General features: G+C 44.2%; 1 protein-coding gene across 1 annotated transcript in view; it reads left to right on the top strand.

Moving 5' to 3' along the window:
• Window positions 1-20,945, top strand: part of LOC138853074 (uncharacterized) — an 838,210-nt gene that overhangs the window by 365,102 nt on the left and 452,163 nt on the right. The gene's annotated exons all lie outside the window — the stretch shown is intronic.

Here is a 20,945-nt window from a genome sequence, read left to right as displayed (position 1 = left end):
TATATATTTTATATATATATATGTTCTATGCATATATGTCAAGCTATGTTCATTAGTAAAACTAGAGTGCACGACGTTTGTGTCATCAAATATGGTACTATAACCGTTGTGCATAAATTAACATACGTAAAACAATACACACAAATATTTCAGAGTTGACACTAGTGATAAATATATGTAAAAAACATCGTTCACAAGTGATATACAATGAACCTGACGTACACCGAGAACAATTTTTATGTAGACCGATGTATGTAAGTTGTAATATTTTAGCGAACGGGAGACAGGTTTGGCTTAGAAATATGCAGTAAGTTAATGTAGGCTTAAGATTTGCTGAGACGAGGTTACTTCTGTGGTGGAAGTGCTTGGTCAGTGCCTGCCGGTGCGAGAATGTTTAGTCAGTTATTATTATTAAATATTAGCCGGTATTCTCCCGGCCCTGGCCTTTTCCAAGTGGTGGCCCAGCCTTGACTCCCTCTTTAGGGAGTGTCTGAGACCTAAGTCTCCCATGGGAGGAGGCACAAGTACCTCCTCATCTTTGGGACCAACTGTCCCCAGGCCTAGCCACAAGCTAGGCCTCTCTGGTCTGCCATCCCCGCCCCAAGGGGGCTAATGGAAATGACAGTCTTATGAGCTAAAGGCTCGGGCTCAGGCACCTACCCTACCCTAGAAGGGTTAGGCATGGTATCGATCTGTTTGGTCAGTGCTGGTAGCAGGGAATTATAGTCGCTGCAACACCATCCCAACTTCAGATAACCCTTCATTACACCAACCAGTGAGGTAGCTCCTATTTCCGAAAGACTGTCATTATTTATTGTACCGCACAGGAACATGGAAAGTAGGATATCGAAAGTACAAGAAAAAGCAACTGGAGTAATATCAAGAAATGCAGGAACACGCAGGCGGAGACTACCAGGCTACAGTGACAGGTTATAGCCAGGTCACCATCTGGAAAAGACCCGGGCCGGGACAGTACCGGCGAACCTACTACTTACTCTCTAACACATCCACTGCCTGTATTTAGAAACCTTCCTGGGGGGGGGGGAGGAAGGAGGGTAATGTTTCAAGGAGATGGTGGAATTTTGAGATTGAAAAATGCCAAAGCTCGGTTTCCACACCATTGACATTATTTCCCACAGAAAATGTTAAGTGTGTAAAGCCAAGCACTAAAATTTTTGTATAGACCATGATAGGTCGTTGGAAGAAAAAAAAACCATAAAAATATAAATATGAGTCATAAAACTAGGTTTTAGTCATAAAAAACATGTTTTAGTAATAAAAGTAAAGGATTTAGCCATAAAAATACACGATTTAGCCATAAAGAAATAATTGGCCTTGGAGAAATCTGTATAGACCAGTGACGGGTGTGAGCAGGAGGATGCTTGCGAGTGTAATTGGTGTGAGCAGGAGTGTGCTTGCGAGTGTCTGTGGTGTGAGCAGGAGAGTGCTTGCGAGTGCCAGTGATGTAAGTAGGAGGATGCTTGCGAGTGCCAGTGGTGTGAGGAGGATGCTTGCGAGTATCAGTGGTATGAGCAGGAGGATGCTTGTGAGTGCCAGGGGTGTGAGCAGGAGGATGCCAGGGGTGTGAACAGGAGGATGCCAGGAGGATGCCAGGGGTGTGAACAGGAGGATGCCAGGGGTGTGGGGTTGCAGGAGCTGATGCTGTTAAATAGCCTGGCATTTAACTGGTATAGTTGTGGACCATTTAAAACCAGAGATTTAATTTTAGTGCAAAAAGAATTACTACCAGTGTGGCCTTAATAAACACACTAAAGCTGGTTTAATTTAGAGCTCGTTCCTCAAGTGTTAATTTGCCTCTTTATCTATGTAATTTCTTAATATCTATTGAAACATTGACGATAATTTATTTTGACTTTTCAATTCATTTAAATTTACAAGCCTATTTTATTGGATATTCTTGGTATTATTCCCGACACACACACTGGTATATCCAGCATACTCCTTTTACTGTTAGGGTAGCGAGTCTGACCCTTTCTGAGGTATGTATCTCATTGTTTACTTGTTAGGAGTTTATTTTAAATCTTGTGGATTAAAGTATTCCTGATTGGAGACGAGTAAGTGAAATGTAGCCTTAATGACAATTGTTTAGTTCATTGGTTGGTTAAAAAAAAAAAAACTGTACTCAGATAAGTAGTTTGTCTTCCATCCTGACAGGGGCCTGTTTATGGTTTGTGTGGCAAACTATAACATACGTCGATTTTAACAGTTAATAACAATAAGGAAAAATGAATGTAAAACTTTATTGAAACTTAGTAAGAAATGTGAAATGTATAATTCAGGTATTTTGTACATTCTCCATGTTCTAGATAAAACCAACAATGTCTGACTAGAAACGTAGGAAAAGCAGAGGAAGAGTCATACTCGTACCGCCTTCAGAAACTTCAGCCCCGGGAACAGGAAGGTCACGTAGGTAAATCAAAGACAGTACATGAGTACATAGTCCAAAGAGTCCAATGTGCAAAAGAAAGAGAGAAACATTATGGGAAAAAAGTGCACAAGCCAGTATGTCTGCAATATGTATGTCAGGAAGTGCAGAGAGACTCCTGCTCAGGGACTAACTTCTAGTGTGTTAAGTGACACACCTCGTACAAATAAAGTGAATCAGAATAGGTGTGAGTTGGCCTGTATTGGTGTAAGAAGTCATAGATCTCTAACCTCCCATGAGCTGTATGACCCTTGTGGTTTAGCGCTTTTTTAATAATAATAATAATAATAATAATAAGTGTGTATAGCCAACTAGGTGTTTGTGTAAGAAGCCAGAGATCTCTAACCCTTATAAGCGTATGTGGCCAATTACCTTTCTACTCGTCACTCAGCCACAGCTTAACGCCCGTTCGTCACTTGACAAAGGACTGGTGACATATATTCGGTTATATCCACGAGTATTTAGAAAATTTCATACAGCTTGTGCTTCTAATTATTTCTCTACTAAATATTAAGTAGTATAAAATACTACTGAACTGAATTCACATTCACAAAATATACAATACGTACAAATATACCCACATTTACTAAAGTAATTGCAACAACAGTATTTCCTAGCACTAATTCAATACTACATGAGCGTGGAGAAATAATACACATCAAACACACTACCGTGCTGATGTACGTCACAAGGCTGTAAACCAAATTAACCAACCAACTTAACTTAGTTTGGGTTTTGAGTGAGTTGAAAAGTGGATATCTTGAAGCAATAAGTGTACTGAGAACATCTACTGGGAAATCGCCTTGAATTACAAAAAATCAGTGTTGTGGATGATATAATGACTGAGGAGGTATATTGGTGGACGTTGGGTAGTAGACAGTGGGTACATCAAGCAGTGTATTATTCTCTACTCTGTGATAATCACACCGTGGAAAAAAAAGCTGGTTATTTTTTTCCTTGCCATATCCCACCACACAGGGCGGCTATTGTACACCAGGTTATAAAATCTGTTATTGTGAGTTGGTAGATTTCAGTAGGGCGATGAGGGTATTATTAAGAATTCATAATCGGTTCAGTAGCTCTCTGTGCTCCATTACATTTCGCTCCCGCAGAGCTGAAGTTACTATTACTTGGGAATTACCATGTCAGAGGGTGGCCTATCTGACAGGTAGTGGGAGAGTTGATTGTTAATATTTATGGGGGGGGGGGAGGTTAATACTTGTCCTAGCACAGATAGTGACGGGGGATTAACGGCGGAGTCTAGGCGAACTGAGTAATGACGGAATTTCTGAAAATAAGGAAGTGGCAGAGATAGAGAATAAAGTGTCAGAACACAAGTCGATGAGAGAAAGAGGGAAGAATAAGAAGTAATAGCAAAATATATTAGAATTATGTCCACAATGGTACAAAAAATTTGCATATTTTGTATAACCTAGACTATTCGTAATCTCTGTGAGATAAAAGTTAGGTAGGGTTACTCAGGTTACAGTGCAGCTATTTAAGTCTGTAGTCTCTTCCTCCGGTAAGCTTCTTTGAAGCCTACCGGAGGAAGCCTTCCCGGAGGGTTCAGCAGGTTTCAGTGGAAAGGTTGCTGGGGGGTAACAAATGAGCTGAAGAAAAGATCGAGAAAGAACCATTTCAAGAAGACAAGTACGAAGAAAATTATGTCTGTTAAGGGGACTGTAGGCTTTAATTGGGTCTAGGTTTTCTCTACATAAAGGAGCCATTATATGTAGTGTTTGAGAAGCTGCAGTGGTAGATGGTATGGGATTACCGATAAGTTGTACAAGGACACAGAGGCAGTAATTGGGAACTTTAGACAATGCTCCGCCTGCGCAGCAGGCTGCTTGGTGGTAACACAGTTGTAGACAGGAGGGTAGAACGCACATTAGTCAGGTATGCACAAAAATATAAACATGCTGTAAGTGTTTCCCTGTTATATGCTTATGTATTTACTAACGACTACAATGTATATTGCTATCTCCTGCCTATAACTTGGACTAACACTAGGTGGGATCTATTAGGCTCAACCAAATATGTCTACTGTGCAGGTAAGACGATGTCTAGCGTTTCCAAGTACTTGTCTTTATAATCTACAGGAAATAAGTAAAGTAGGAGAGGATATGGAGAGGCTGGTAGGAGCCTCATAATTGTGTGGAGAGAAGTAGGCCCAGGTAGGTGGAGATCTCAGATATGAGTGACATCGTCCTACACTGATAATGACCTGGGCTCGTCCCGTGGTGATATGCTCATTAAGGGCACCTTGGGCATTATACGAGAGCAAGTATGAATTGTTGTTTCTTATGCATTTATGTACACACACACACACACACACACACACACACACACACACACACACACACACACACACACACACACACACACACACACACACACACATTAAACTACAGACCGGTGTCTCTGACGTGTGTATAATATGCAAAGTCATGGAGAAGATTATCAGGAGGAGAGTGGTGGAGCACCTAGAACGAAACAAGAGTATAAACAACCAGCCCGGATTCATGGAAGGCAAATCCTATGTCACAAACCTTCTGGAGTTTTATGACAAGATAACTGAGTAAGAAATGAGAGAGAGGGGTGGGTTGATTGCATTTTCCTTTACTGCAGGATGTTCTTCGACACAGTTCCTCACAGGAGATTAGTGCAGAAGCTGGAGGATCAGGCGCGTATAAGAGGAAGGGCACTGCAATGGAACAGAGAATAACTGACAGGGAGGCAACAACGGGTCATAGTACGTGATGAGGTATCACAGTGGGCGTCTGTGACGAGCGGGGTCCCACTGGGGTCAGTCCTAGGACAAGTGCTATTTTTGATGTATGTGAATGACATGGTGGAAGGGATAGACTCTGAAGTGTCCCTGTTCGCAGATGATGTGAAGCTATTGAGAAGGATTAAATCGGATGAGGATCAGGCAGGACTACAAAGAGACCTGGACAGGCTGGACACGTGGTCCAGCAACTGGATTCTCGAATTCAACCCTGCCAAATGCAGTCATGAAGATTGGGGAAGGGCAAAGAAGACTGCAGACAGAGTATAGGCTAGGTGGAAAAAGGCTGCAAACCTCACTTGAGAAAGATCTTGGGGTAAACATAACACCGAGCACGTCTCCGGAGGCACACATCAATCAGATAACTGCTGCAGCACATGGGCGCCTGACAAACCTGAGAATAGCGTTCCGATACCTTAGTAAGGAATCGTTCAAGACACCTGTTTGGAACCCACACCTGGTCAAGCACGTCAAGAAATTAGAGAAAGTACAAAGGTTTGCAACAAGGCTAGCTCCGGAGGTCAGGGGAATGTCCTACGAAGAAAGGTTGAGGGAAATCGGCCTGACGACACTGGAAAACAGGAGGGTCAGGGGAGACATGATAACATACAAAATAATGCGTGGAATAGACATGGTGGACAGAGACAGGATGTTCCAGAGAGGGGACACAGAAACGAGGGGTCACAATTGGAAGCTGAAGACTCAGACGAGTCACAGGGATGTTAGGAAGTACTTCTTCAGAGTCGTCAGGAAGTGGAATAGCCTAGCAAGTGATGTCAGGAACCATACATAGCTTTAAGACGAGGTATGACAAAGCTCGGGAAGCAGAGAGAGAGAGAGGACCTAGTAGCGATCAGTGAAGAGTCGGGGCCAGGAGTTGAGTCTCGACCCCTGCAACCACAATTAGGTGAGTACAAACACACGCGCTGATGACACTGTGCTTTTGGGAGATTCTGAAGAGAAGTTACAGAGATTGGTGGATAAGTTAGGTGGGTATGCAAGAGAAGAAATTTGAAACTGAATATAGGAAAGAGTAAGGTGATGAGGATAAAAAAATTAGGTAACGAAAGATTGGATATGTGGTTGGAGGGAGAGAATATGGAGGAGGTGAATGTATTTAGATATTTAGGAGTGGACGTGTCAGCAGATGGGGTCTTTGAAAGATGAGGTGCATCATAGAATAGGCGAGGGGAAAAAGATGAGTGGTGCACTAAGGAGTCTGCAGAGACAAAGTACTTCGTCCATGGAAGCAAAGAAGGGAATGTATGAGAGTATAGTTATACAAGCGCTCTTATATGGGTGTGAAGCATGGGTTTTGAATGTTGCAACAAGAAGGCTGGAGGCAGTGGAGATGTGTCTGAGGGCAATGTATGGTGTGAATATAATGTAGAAAATTCATAGTTTGGAAATTAGGAGGAGGTGCGGGATTGCCAAAACTATTATTCAGAGGGCTGAGGAGGGGTTGTTGAGGTGGTTCGGACTTTCTAAAATTTTCTCTTATACGTTTAAAGATATATTTTTCTTTTATGTTAGTATAAAAATTAATAATTTTGTACCAAAAGAACCTTAGAAAACTTACCTAACCACATTATAACAAGCGTAATTTAATTTAGCCTAATCCAACTAAATATATTTTAGATAAGTTTACAATAATTTAATGATAAACACAATGAAATATATTATTTTCGTTAGGTTCAGAATGATTTTTGCGAAATTACTGCATACCCAAATTTTCGCTTGCTTTATTCGGCAAGAAAAGCGTTGCTATACAAGTCAAAATCGCAAGTTTTACCTATTCGGCACGACATATATATGCATGCATGCATATGTCCTCGTTCTGATTCTGGTTATAGTGTGTTCTTGATTATTATATACTTTGGCTCGTAGAGCATGCTTCAAGCCCTGGCAGTCTGCCATGGTTCATCCTTGTGGCCCAGAAAATTTAGGAGTGGTTGGCCATTCTACATTCCAGACACAAGGACGTAGAGTTCTACTTGTGTCCGGGACTTGTCTGGGTTATATGTAATGGAAGGGCAAATGGGGCAGGCAGACAAAAGCTGTCGCATAGAATGTGTTCTATGGTAGCGGTTTGCCTCAGTGGCTCCGCAGTGGAGGAGTCAGTCTCGACGAGCACTGCGAATGAAATCAGGAAGGTTTCACGTTGTACAGCGGGACGAGGATCTCCCTCTCCCACTCTCTCTCTCTCTCTCTCTCTCTCTCTCTCTCTCCAGTAATTGTTATGGAGGAGGTTCTCCATTAAGGGTTAGTCTACCCTACCTCACCTCTGGAATCATGCTCTATTCAGTAGATAGTTCTTCTCAGCGGATAGATAGTTCTTCTCGTTAAATAGTTCTCAGTATAAGAAGAGAATTCTTTGAATACAACGTTTCGTTCAAGGCTGGACTTTATCATATATGTGCTTGATACGAAATCGCAATAACCCGTTTGCAAGAAAACCACATAACCCCTGCCATGGGATAGTCTTACCAATTCAAAATTTACACGCTTGATAAATCCCACCTTGCGTGAAACGTTGCATTAAAAGGGTTCGAAGTTACCAGTGTTTTTATTTCCACTTGATGCCTTTTGTTATTGTCTACCTGTCAATCCTGGTTCTGTTTGAGCATTGTACTTCGTAATACTGATGTGTTTTATGTCATATTTTGTCATAAGCTCCCTTCATGTATTTTCCTCATCTTTGCTGTAGCGGCCTTTTCTTTACTTTCCTCTTCGTTCTAATTGGCATTGGCCAGTAGGCCTATTGGTGTGCTTTTCTTTTCTCATATCCTGGGCGAAGCAGCTACTCTGTTCTTTGTTGTAATATGTTTTCTGTCTTTTCTGGCTCAGTTGTGACTTGACATTGGTCCAGGACGGACCGAAACGTCATCTAAAGCCTCTTCTCTGAAGTGTGGGTGACCAGCGAAGTGTTGCAGCCACGGAACTGCGACTCATATTCCTCAATGAATGATCTTAGGGTGGCAGTGCTCTGTAAGCTGCACAGTTCCCCCACTATCACCATTATCATCACACACCAGTACCACGCTCACCACACCGCCACATCATCACAACCATCACCATCTTGCCGTACCTCCACTACAATCACACACCATCACAATCACACGCCTCAACTACCTCCTCCCACACGGGCTCGTCAACCTGAGTAACAAACCATCAATCATTGGATGAGCCGCCCAGTGTGTCCACGTTCCTTAAAAAAAAAAAGGCAATAAATATACCAGTGTCACCGTACCAGCCAACTGACACACACACACACACACACACACACACACACACACACACACACACACACACACACACACACACACACACACACACACACACACACACACACACACACACACACACACACACACACGCACACGACTTACAAGACAGTCAGAGCTTTTGACACAGGCATAGAGGCGAGAGGTCATAAATAGAAACTTTAGACACAGATGAGCCACAAGGATGCTAGGAAATATTTTTTCAGCCTCAGGGTAGTAAATAAATGGAATGAGTTAGAGGTAAACTCACTCACTCTCTCATATTTGTCCTTGACTAGCTTTTCCCTCAGGGTACCTTTATGCTGGTGAACGACTCTGGATTCAAGGCACTGGAGTTGTCCCTCTCCTCTCTAGGGTCAATCCAGATTACTTTCTTTTTCCCAGGCGCTGTATGAACTCTACGATTTTAGCGCTTCCCCTATAAATGAAACAATAATAATAATAATAATAATAATAATAATAATAATAAATCTACATTAGCTTTGGGCTACAGTATTTATATTATTTAATTTGGTTATTAGTTTATAATTAACCATAAATTATCTTCCCTTATGACTGGTTGAGGAATTTATTAGTAATAATGTTAGTGTTTTGAGGTATTCTTTCCGCACTTTATTTATTAAATGATTAAATGATAAAAAGATAAAATTTACATGTTACTGATAAGAAAATTTTAGTAGTGGGAGACTAGTAGTAGTAGTGGTAGTAGTAGTAATAAGGGCGGGAATAGTAACTGTAGCAGTAGTACAAGCAGGGGTAGTAATAGGAACAGGGGTAGAAATCGTAGTAGCAGTTGTAGCAAGAAATGGAGCAAAAGCAAGAATGAGATGAGGATGAGGAAGAGGATGAATGGGAATAAGTTGATGATTGTGATGTTGCTGAGGCTAGTCACCTTTTTGACATCAACAGTCATCAGTTTATTTAAGATACGTCAAGTGTTCCCAGCCCTTATACCTGTGATTGTTGAGTCCCTTCGTTGCTAACACCACCACCACCAGCACTACCACCACCAGCACTACCACCACCAGCACTACCACCACCAGCACTACCACCACCAGCCACCACCAGCACTACCACCACCAGCACTACCACCACCAGCACTACCACCACCAGCACTACCACCACCAGCACTACCACCACCAGCACTACCACCACCACCAACCACCACCACCAGCACTACCACCACCAGCACTACCACCACCAGCACTACACCACCAGCACTACCACCACCAGCACTACCACCACCACCAGCACTACCACCACCAGCACTACCACCACCAGCCACTACCACCACCAGCACTACCACCACCAGCCACCACCACCACCAGCACTACCACCACCAGCCACCACCACCAACACTACCACCACCAGCACTACCACCACCAGCACTACCACCACCAGCACTACCACCATCACCAACCACCACCACCACCACCAACCACCACCACCACTATCACTACCACCAGCATCACAACAAACACCAGCTCCACCACTAGCAACACCACCAGCAGCAGCACCCCCACCACCACACATTACCACTACCAACATCACACATCACCACCACGCATCATCACCACCACGCATCATCACCATCACCACTACGCACCATCACCACCACACATCACCACTACCACTACACATCACCACCACTACACATCACCACCACCACACATCACCACCACCACTACACATCACCACCACCACTACACATCACCACCACCACACATCACCACCACCACCACACATCACCAACACCACCACATATCACCAACACCAAGTCACACATCCCCACCACCGCCACCAACATCGGTTCCTCTCCAACTTTCATAGCTCTGGGAATGCTGTGATCTTCCTGGCTGAGGATCCACGTCCAGCTGGCGTTGTGTGAGGATGGAATTATATATGATTACAGAAGGGTTGCAAAATATCGCCTCTAGATCTCCAGTAACATGGAATTAGCGCTGGGGCAGCCTTGTTGAGGTTATTGCTGCCTTCATGGAACATTTTTGTAAAAGATTAGACGAAGCCTGAGCATTCTGAGTACAAGTATATATCAGTCCATGGAGGACCGGGCCGGCGCAAGCACTTAAGTAAAGACTTGCTTAGTGGATCGATACCGCAATGTTGCGTGTAAATATTCCTCCTTTGTATTTTATGTTTCTTTTACTCTACGACCCTCTTGCGGTCTAGTGTCCTGACTGGCACTGTAATCAGCGTTGTAACACCTGACTGACAGGTCCGTCAGCAAGCAACCATTGCCTTGTGAGTTTTCGTGCGTCACTTTCTAAACGATCTAAGATCACAGCGGAATCGTATATTAGGCATTTTACATTAGGTCATTTTAAGTAAAAAGATTATAAATGCGTGTATATATTTTCTAATTAATATGAATGTGAGAAATATCGCAGCGAATACTTCCCAGTGAGGAATATTGCGAGGGATACCCTCAGGCATATTTAATATGCAGTTGTTAATGAATATTATAAAATACAGATAAAATGAATAATTAGACACGTGCGACATCTGGGTATCTTTATTTAATGACGTTTCTTCACATTGTGTCCTTGTATTGATAGTCACTGGATGGCAAAACGTCTTCAGATAAACAGATGTTGCACAGGTATCTAATTCTTCATTTAATATGCATTTTAAAACTATCTACGGTCTATAATGTATCTAAATGGTTAGTCAAAATATTGACCTCAACTGTTAGGCCGCGTCTGTGTCTCATGTCAGGACCATTGATCTAATATATGAATTAATTGGTCTCAACATGACTAAAGATTTCAAAGTAAATAGTTTTGATGCTACTGTTTCATTTATCAAAGGACCAACAGATTAACTTTCGGATGCTATTGTGGAAGATCTGAAACATGGGTCGTGTGAACCCCCGCGGTACTGGCAGCATCCTTGGCTCTACATATCTCATTTACAAACCTGCTTCTTAATTGGTCATTAGGAACTTGTCCCCCTGAAGCCTAAGATGGTATTTTCATTTACACTTTTTAAGCAAATTTCTTGATATGTGAGAATAGGCTAAAGTTTTGACTAGTCCTGAAAGATTAAGTGACAGGTAAGCTAAAAGATCAGAGAAGACAGGAAGACTAGTAGTAGTAGTAGCAGCAGCAGCAGCAGCAGCAGCAGCAGCAGCAGCAGCAGCAGCAGCAGTAGTAGTAGTAGTAGTAGTAGTAGTAGCAGTAGCAGCAGCAGTAGTAGTAGTAGTAGTAGCAGCAGCAGCAGTAGGAGTAGTAGTAGCAGCAGTAGAAGTGGTTATGTTAGGTTAGATTGTCGATTGTCAGCAAAACTAATTATTGCAAACCACAACGCCACTAATACAATATCGCATTAAGGTTACACACGCGCGCACACACACACGCACATTATGCATATATATATATATATATATATATATATATATATATATATATATATATATATATATATATATATATATATAATGTGTGTGTATGTATATGGAAAACCACTGGGGGAGTAGAATCAGAGCTTTAGGCCTTTCGTGTTGCAATCAACACATCATCAGGAACTTTCAAAGTTGAAGAAAAAGGAAGGATGTCCGAGCTAACACAATCCCAGAAGTAATCTGTTGAATACATTCTCTGGGATCGTATTAGCTCGGGCATCCTCCTTTTTCTGTAACTTTGCAAGCTCCTGATGTGTTGATTGCAACAGGAAAGGCCTAGAGCTATCATTCTCCTCCCCCTACGGTTGTTTCGCATCCTGGACAACTCAAGAGGATTGTATAAGAGAGACCTACATCTTTTTTTTTTGGTCATTTAGTGTAAGTTGCATATGAACTGATTACGGTAAATGCTGATTGAAAATTGATTATTCTGTGAATTACATCCTTTCTGTGATCTCCATCGTTCATCTGCCCGTTTATTCAATAATAAATTTATCATTCTTCTGGCATTCATTCATACATTTGTCATTCTTAAAACCGTGATTTATTTGACCAACATTATTTCGGCCGCCTTCTCGAGACTCACATTCACAAAGCAATCATTCATAGAATACAATCATATATGCCTGTCACTGAGATAATGTCAAGGAGAGCTGGTGAGTGGCTTCTGATGCGCTCGGGACTAGAATCTGCCCACGAAAATCCGAATCAACAGATCCTTTCAGTGGAGGCCTTGATGCTGGTGGAGGGCTTATGATCTAAGGCACTGGAGCCACCGTCTCCTCTTCTCAGAACAAACATGAATATTTTCGATTTCCCCAAAGTGCTGTATGACCCCTAAGGATTTGGCGACTCTCCTTGGATATAATACTGATAACCGAGTTGATTTATGTTAAACACTTGGATGTATCAGTAGTGTGATACAACCCTAAAGTCGGTACCTGATCATCCGGACTAGAGTTCATACATCGGTTTGCGTGAGGCCGGCAGTAACGACCCTGGCATGGACTGGGCCGCGGGGCGTTGATCTCCGAAACACCCTCCAGGTATACCATATTCTATGTGATATTTAGACGGCGGCAACAGAGCTATATTTTCACGTTATATTCCATCACGCAGAATGGGGCTAATACCCATTATCCCACTCCATTATATACCCATTATGCCTCAAAGATTTCGTTCAAACATGACTGGAGTTATTGTCACTTTGGGATTATCATCTCTTGGGATAGTGTATCCCATGCAGAGAAGAAATAAAATAATGATGAAAGGGGTGGGGTGGGGTAAAGGATGGAAGGTTCCATCTTTGGTCGCTAATATCCAGTCTGGAAGTGATTCACTTGCTCAGAGATGAGGTTGTCACTAGAGAGTATAAAGTATAAGGCGACTCTCAGCTCCGCCAGTCTTTACACTTTCCAGTATAACGTACGCGAGGAGATAATGTAAAGGCAGCAGACAGGCTGAGACAGCACTGTAAGATGGAATGAAGTCGGGGTGATGAGTGCTTGAGAGAATAGGATTATATGGAAGACGGGAGCGAGAGGAAGAGGGAATGAATGTGAGAGGGTGAGAGGAAATTGTACACACACACACACACACATATATATATATTATATATATATATATATATTATATATTATATATATATATATATATATATATATATATATATATATATATATATATATATATTAAATACAAACGCATATATATGTGTATATATATAAAGATAAACGTGGAGAAATCTTAAAAGGAAAGGGGATTAAAGCTAGGCTAGAGCCATGGAGGAGTGGGAAGGGATAGTGTTGCTCTGGGTCAGGGAGGTGGGAAGGGAGGGTAGAGATGCACTGGGTCAGGAAGGAGAGGGAGTAGTGTTGCACTGGGTCAGTGAGGAAGATGTTGAGTTTTTGTTTTTTTTGTTTTACTGCCAGAGCGGCTAGTAGGTATACACCAACAGCTCATCCTGTGAACGGCAGCGCAAGAGATAGTATTACAGAGCTCACAATGTCTTTGTCAGACACTACTGAACTCTGTTATATAAACAGAAAAAACTATTAGTCATTTCGTACTTTACAATTATTTCATATAGTTGTACACAGAATAATAAAGAATACAATCTCTAAATTTATATATATTATTACCACATTTGTTTACAATTTCTATATATAGATGTACACAGCAAAGTAAAGAATACAATCTAAATAAGCGATATTATATTACCACTAAAAGAAAATGGTCCTATCTGGGTTGTAATCTCAATAAAGATAGTCTGGTCGTCTAGTCGATGCAAGTTTTCAGAGGTGGTGAGGGAGCAGTGTTGCACTGGGTCACTGAGGAGGGTGGCTGGGGAGCAGTGTTGTACTGGGTTACTGAGGAGGGTGGCTGGGGAGCAGTGTTGCACTGGGTCACTGAGGAGGGTGGCTGAGGAACAGTGTTCCACTGGGTCACTGAGGAGGGTGGTGGGGGAGCAGTGTTGCACTGGGTCACTGAGGAGGGTGGCTGGGGAGCAGTGTTGTACTGGGTTACTGAGGAGGGTGGCTGGGGAGCAGTGTTGCACTGGGTCACTGAGGGTGGCTGGGGAGCAGTGTTGCACTGGGTCACTGAGGAAGGTGGCTGGGGAGCAATGTTGCACTGGGTCACTGAGGAGGGTGGCTGGGGAGCAGTGTTGTACTGGGTTACTGAGGAGGGTGGCTGGGGAGCAGTGTTGCACTGGGTCACTGAGGAGGGTGGCTGAGGAACAGTGTTCCACTGGGTCACTGAGGAGGGTGGTGGGGGAGCAGTGTTGCACTGGGTCACTGAGGAGGGTGGCTGGGGAGCAGTGTTGTACTGGGTTACTGAGGAGGGTGGCTGGGGAGCAGTGTTGTACTGGGTTACTGAGGAGGGTGGCTGGGGAGCAGTGTTGCACTGGGTCACTGAGGAAGGTGGCTGGGGAGCAATGTTGCACTGGGTCACTGAGGAGGGTGGCTGGGGAGCAGTGTTGTACTGGGTTACTGAGGAGGGTGGCTGGGGAGCAGTGTTGCACTGGGTCACTGAGGGTGGCTGGGGAGCAGTGTTGCACTGGGTCACTGAGGAAGGTGGCTGGGGAGCAATGTTGCACTGGGTCACTGAGGAGGGTGGCTGGGGAGCAGTGTTGTACTGGGTTACTGAGGAGGGTGGCTGGGGAGCAGTGTTGCACTGGGTCACTGAGGGTGGCTGGGGAGCAGTGTTGCACTGGGTCACTGAGGAAGGTGGCTGGGGAGCAATGTTGCACTGGGTCACTGAGGAGGGTGGCTGGGGAGCAGTGTTGTACTGGGTTACTGAGGAGGGTGGCTGGGGAGCAGTGTTGCACTGGGTCACTGAGGGTGGCTGGGGAGCAGTGTTGCACTGGGTCACTGAGGAAGGTGGCTGGGGAGCAATGTTGTACTGGGTCACTGAGGAGGGTGGCTGGGGAGCAGTGTTGTACTGGGTTACTGAGGAGGGTGGCTGGGGAGCAGTGTTGTACTGGGTTACTGAGGGTGTCGGGGAGCAGTGTTGCACTGGGTCACTGAGGGTGGTTGGGGAGCAGTGTTGCACTGGGTCACTGAGGAGGGTGGCTGGGGAGCAGTGTTGTACTGGGTTACTGAGGGTGTCGGGGAGCAGTGTTGCACTGGGTCACTGAGAAGGGTGGCTGGGGAAGCGTGTAATGCCACACATAGCGGGACGCATAAGGTACAGCAGCATGCAATTTCAGATTAACAATTATCAGGACCAGCAACTGGGCGGCAGATCACGTCGGCAGGCTCCCCCGTGCCGCCTGTGGCCTATATATGGCTTGGTATTTAGATTAGTTTTCGCGTGTGCCGCAGCATCTCCCCCTTCCCCAGCATCTAGTCTCAAAGCCACCATCTTCTCCCACCGGAGTACAAAAAAACGCATCATACGAAATTTGTCAGTAATTGCGCACAAAGATAAACCGGGCTTCCCTTTAACGATGGTTGATGAGCACGGCGTGAGTAGCATCCAAGGCGCATTGTCGCGAAGTCAATGCATCTCCGGCTCGAAAACTCTCTAGGCGAGGGTCTGTCATACGATGACCCGCTCGCGTGGTACCAGTGGTTGAATATCAGTTGCTGAGCAACTGCTGGTATACCAGTGAAGGTGTAATGATCGAGTAACATCAGTGATTCAGAAGCCGGTACCAGTATTGTTTATCAGCGATTAAGCGATCACTGGAGTACCAATGGGGGGTATCACTGACCAACTGCTGGAGTACCAGTACTAGGGCTCGCTGGCACTAAGCAACCGCTGGGAGGTACCGGTACTACTAAAAAAAAAATCAGCTAATCATGCAGTACTGCGCCCACACATCTAGGAGTGTGCATGAACATTCTTGATACACGAGAGATGTCATCAAACCTCGCAGCCTTAACTTCACCTACTAAATATCCAAGTATTGCAGAGGTGATTTTCCCGAAGGACGGGAAGACTTGACACCCAAGTACCATAAGAACAATACGAGCACTTTTAACGCCAGCCAGCACCTTTAGGGTCACAGCAGCACCTTTACGGTAACATCAGCACTGAGAGATATCAGTCTGGTAGTGAATAAGCTAAAAACAACGTTTCTCTCTGTGTGGAGCTTTGCCAAGTCAGATCGAAACGTTACCTCCAATGAAGCATTGTTCTGAAACGTGTCTGTCTTCAGTGTTGTCAGCAGTGCACCAGTAGGCTCCTTTCTCTAGCATATTTATGTTTAGCTCACGAGGGTTCCTCGAAGCTGCATGCTAGATCCGTTATACATAATGTGGCTAACAAGTGCTATGAAGTAGACCTTGCTCATTAAAATTTCTAAAGTAAATTTTTCCATTTGCTAGGCTGGCAAACACTGCCGATGTTGTTCCTCTCGCGTTTTTTTGGTCATCTTGATTACTGTTAGTTTTCTTTTCATTTTCGTGTTTGTGCGTGAGTGGGAACAGCAGATGGGAACACACGGCTTGGTTTAGTGTCGATTTTTTCCCCACTGTTCCAATATGACAGTTTTCAAATTATAGTATTAGTTAGGTAGCAAGTAACTTGTTATTCTGCCAATTGGTAAATATATCAATTATCGATCTCCTTCTGAAGGGGATCCCAGGAGGAGGTCGAAATATACAGACCAATTAAGCTTCTGTGTTTCTGCCTCCATGTGTGTCATTGAGCACAGAGAAATGTTCATTATACTTTAGTTATCCATAAAATTATCGTTTAAGAACGGCACATTGGGGGGTAGGAAAACACACAAATACAGTATTGTGTGTGTTTTCATAATCGACGTTTCGCCCAGCACAGTGACTATGAGAGAGTTTCTCCAGTAAAGCACTGCATCATTTCATTTCTCTCTTATACCATTGTTCCGGTATTTTATACCATTTCTTGCGATTTAACTTCAGGATACATCTCTTAAACCTCAGCTAGCTGGCCACACAGCTGGTGTCTAGGAAATTTATAATGTTTTCAGCAGCCAGCGTGCACACGGCATAGCCAAGTAGATGTCGGTATGTATGTGTAGTCAGGGTCACAAGTCCCGTTACAAGTCTCTTTGAAGCTGTACCCAATATCTTAGTGATGTAGGAATTTGAGTACTCTGGATGGAAAAAAATTGTCTGAAAATACATGGTTGCTGTTATTTCTACTACTACTATTACTACTAATTATTATTATTATTATTATTATTATTATTATTATTATTATTATTATTATTATTATTATTATTAGGTATCTCCAAACTTTAGCTTTTAACTTGAGAACGCTTTATCCGATCAGCTTGAAATTTTCAGCGTTGGTCTACTGTAATGAGGATGTCGTCTGGGCAGTGTCATGCCTGGGGTGTCGTCTGGGCAGTGTCATGCCTGGGGTGTCGTCTGGGCAGTGTCATGCCTGGGGTGTCGTCTGGGCAGTGTCATGCCTGGGGTGTCGTCTGGGCAGTGTCATGCCTGGGGTGTCGTCTGGGCAGTGTCATGCCTGGGGTGTCGTCTGGGCAGTGTCATGCCTGGGGTGTCGTCTGGGCAGTGTCATGCCTGGGGTGTCGTCTGGGCAGTGTCATGCCTGGGGTGTCGTCTGGGCAGTGTCATGCCTGGGGTGTCGTCTGGGCAGTGTCATGCCTGGGTGTCGTCTATGAAGTGTCATGCATCCCATTCCTAATAGTTCACATCTCTGCGATAACTTGAGAAAGCCTCTTTCGATCGTCTTCAAACCTTCATAATTGGTGTATCCTAATTAGAAGAGGCTCAGGATTGCTACTGGAATGTACAGGTCTTATTTTTGTAAATTTTGGGTGTAAAATGGTGTGAGTTGTCATCCCATTAATTCACGTTAAACCTAACTGAATTACTTCACAATTTAATGGCACAAATTTATTAATACACTAATATAGTTGGAAAGAGCTTGCAGTTAATATAATCTGTGAAATTGCTGGAGAATGGCTCTTCTGATTGGCTTGAAACTATCAGCGCTGGTGTGTTGCTTTAAATGCCATTTTCGCGTCACTACTGGGCTAAACTGGACTCAATCTGCCAGTTTTGCTAAATACATAATTTATGATATTCGTAACCGTTTAGTAACTAAAGAAGACAATTATTAATCGGCTGCAAAACATTAATGTTGTTGTAGTATTTAGTAAGAGAATGATGCGTAGTTGCAAATTTGAAATTAGAATAGCAGTGTTAAACATATTTGAATCGTTGGATTCAGAGCAGTTGCTAGAGAATGTATTTTCAGATTGGCTTCAAACTTTCAAAGCTGTTTTTTTTTTTTTAGTGGATGGAGGTTTAAATTAGTTTTGGGCTGTGTGTGTATCCTAATTCGCCATTTTATTCTGAAGGGAATCTCATTTTATGAATTACTCTTCCGATTCGCATCAAATCTCTAAAGCTAATATTTAACTACATTAAAAACTTGTGCCGCACTCGGCACTAATCCTTTCGCGTGCAACGAGGTGGGGCTGGGGTTGTGAAAAAGAGGTATACTTTCCTCGGCTCTCGTAACGGCCGAAATGTATCTATGTAATTATTATCTCCAGGTGAAGAAGGTAACTTCTGGTATAAGGCCGGAATGCAGGAGCGAAACTACTCTGGAAACCTGGCACATGTATGTTACAGGTATAATAATAATCATGAACCACTAACCACAGATTTTAATGTCATGGTGTTTTATCAGTTTTGTCGAGTAACTTGAGCGCTTTTTGTTAATTTGGATATGTAGTGCAGATAATAATGTTAAGTGGATCGTTCCGGTCACAGGAGTAATTTATCCATCTAACTACCTGAAAATAGCTATACCATTATTTGCGCTAATGTTTTTTTCTTCTTTGCATCTGGGGATACCTGTTGGTGAGTGAGATTTATTATTAGCACCACCAGTGTTGATTCCCCACCACTGCCACCACCACCATCACGATCACCATTACCACCACCATCACCATTACCACCATCACCATCATCATCACCACCACCACCATCACCACCACCACCATCACCACCACCACCACCACCATCACGATCACCATTACCACCACCACCACCATCACGATCACCATTACCACCACCACCACCATCACGATCACCATTACCACCACCACCACCATTACCACCATCAACATCACCACCACCATTACAACTACCATCAACATCACCACCACCACCAACATCACCACCACCACCATCAACATCACCACCACCACCAACATCACCACCACCACCAACATCACCACCACCACCATCACCACCACCACCACCAACATCACCACCACCACCAACATCACCACCACCACCAACATCACCACCACCACCAACATCACCACCACCACCAACATCACCACCACCACCATCACCACCACCACCAACATCACCACCACCACCAACATCACCACCACCAACATCACCACCACCATCAACATCACCACCACCATCACCACCACCACCATCACCACCACCATCACCACCACCAACATCACCACCACCATCATCACCACCACCATCAACATCACCACCACCACCACCATCAACATCACCACCACCATCAACATCACCACCACCACCACCACCACCACCATTACCACCACCACCACCACCACCACCACCACCACCATTACCACCACCACCATTACCACCACCACCACCACCACCACCACCACCACCACCACTATTACCACCACCACCACCACCACCACCATTACCATCACCACCACCACCACCACCACCACCACCATTACCACCACCACCACCACCACCACCACCACCACCACCACCATTACCACCACCACCACCACCACCATTACCACCACCACCACCACCATTACCACCACCACCACCACCACCATTACCACCACCACCACCACCATTACCACCACCACCACCACCACCATTACCACCACCACCACCACCATTACCACCACCACCACCACCATTACCACCACCACCACCACCATTACCACCATTACCACCACCACCATTACCACCACCATTACCACCACCACCACCATTACCACAACCACCACCATTATCACCACCACCATCAACATCACCACCACCACCATTACCACCACCACCACCACCATTACCACCACCACCATTACCACCACCACCATCAACATCACCACCACCATTACCACCACCACCATTACCACCACCACCACCATTACCACCACCACCACCACCATTACCACCACCACCACCACCATTACCACCACCACCATTACCACCACCACCACCACCACCATTACCACCACCACCACCACCATTATCACCACCACCACCATTACCACCACCACCATCATCACCACCATTACCACCATCAACATCACCACCATTACCACCACCACCATCATCACCACCATTACCACCATCAACATCACCACCATTACCACCACCACCATCAACATCACCACCATAACCACCACCATCAACATAACCACCACCACCATCAACATCACCACCACCATCACCAACACCACAAACACCATCACCAACACCAGCATCACCAACACCAGCATCACCAACACCAGCATCACCA

The sequence above is a fragment of the Cherax quadricarinatus genome, chromosome 22 (genome assembly GCF_038502225.1).
Source record: "Cherax quadricarinatus isolate ZL_2023a chromosome 22, ASM3850222v1, whole genome shotgun sequence".
Classification (NCBI taxonomy): domain Eukaryota; kingdom Metazoa; phylum Arthropoda; class Malacostraca; order Decapoda; family Parastacidae; genus Cherax; species Cherax quadricarinatus.
This window is presented reverse-complemented; position numbering and strand designations above follow the sequence as displayed.